Genomic DNA, 1,284 nt, shown 5'->3' with positions numbered 1-1,284 from the left:
ATGGGGATGATCAACAGAGGAGAGTGCTTGGATCTTATTCTGCCCCTACTGCGGATCTTTATGGAAAAAGTATTGTGGTGCCTCCTATAATTGCAAACAACTTTGAGTTGAAGCCACAACTGGTCACCCTGGTGCAGCAAAATTGCCAGTATCATGGACTTCCTCATGAAGATCCAAATCAGTTCATATCTGATTTTCTACAGATATGTAATACTGTGAAGACAAATGGAGTGAATCCAGAGGTGTACAGACTCATGCTTTTTCCGTTTGCTCTGAGGGATAAAGCAAAGCTATGGCTAGATTCCCAACCAAAGGAGAGTCTGAATACTTGGGAAAAGGTCGTTACTGAATTTCTCACTAAATTTTTCCCACCAAAGAAGCTGACTAAGCTTAGGTTGGAGGTTCAGACTTTCAGACAGAAGGAGGGTGAAACTCTTTATGAAGCTTGGGGGAGATACAAGCTACTGACTAGGCAATGCCCTCCTGACATGTTCTCCAAGTGGACCGAACTGGATATCTTTTATGAAGGCTTAGGAGAGATGTCAAAGATGAGCTTAGATACCTCTGCAGGCGGTTCATTGCTCAAGAAGAAGACACCAGAGGAGACTATTGAGCTGATTGAATTAGTTGCAAGCAACCAATATCTCTACTCATCTAACAGGAATCCTGTGAACTCTGAAACCTCTCAAAAGAGAGGTGTGTTGGAAGTAGAAGCTGTTAATGCTCTTCTTGCTCAGAACAAGCTGATGTCTCAGCAAATAAATCTACTTACTCAACAGATGGGTGGCATGCAAGTCTCAGCTATCAACACCCAAAATCCACCACAGGAAGTCTCCTATGACATGGCAGGTAACTTTATGCAAAATGATAATTATGATTATGCTCAACCTTCTTCTGAACAGGTAAATTACATGGGGAGTGGTCCTAGAAATCCCAACAATGATCCATATTCTAAGACATACAACCAGGGATGGAGGAATCACCCAAATTTTGGATGGAGGGACCAACCTCAGAGACCTCAAAACGTCAACAATAGTTCTCAGGGTGGTTTCCAGCAGAACAATGATTTGGAAGCAATATTGACAGGTTTTAGACAGGAAACCAGAGCATCCATCAAGAACCTGGAAATTCAAATGGGTCAATTAGCCACAAAGGTCAATGAAATTGATTAGAGGACCACTAATAGCCTTCCTGGTAACACAATTCTAAATCCAAGAGAGGAATGCAAGGCTATCACCATAATAAGTGAACAAGTGACAAGTGCGAAAGCACAATTTATGCAGG

At 42.1% G+C, this 1,284-nt stretch overlaps 1 non-coding gene across 1 annotated transcript; it reads right to left on the bottom strand.

The window, feature by feature from the left end:
* Positions 1 to 386: 386 nt before the first annotated feature.
* Positions 387 to 490, bottom strand: LOC112788135 (small nucleolar RNA R71). The gene has a single exon (XR_003195514.1). It is a non-coding gene; the product is annotated as a small nucleolar RNA R71 (small nucleolar RNA).
* Between the last annotated feature and the right edge of the window lie 794 nt (positions 491 to 1,284).

The sequence above is a fragment of the Arachis hypogaea genome, chromosome 20 (assembly GCF_003086295.3).
Source record: "Arachis hypogaea cultivar Tifrunner chromosome 20, arahy.Tifrunner.gnm2.J5K5, whole genome shotgun sequence".
In the NCBI taxonomy this organism is placed as follows: domain Eukaryota; kingdom Viridiplantae; phylum Streptophyta; class Magnoliopsida; order Fabales; family Fabaceae; genus Arachis; species Arachis hypogaea.
This window is presented reverse-complemented; position numbering and strand designations above follow the sequence as displayed.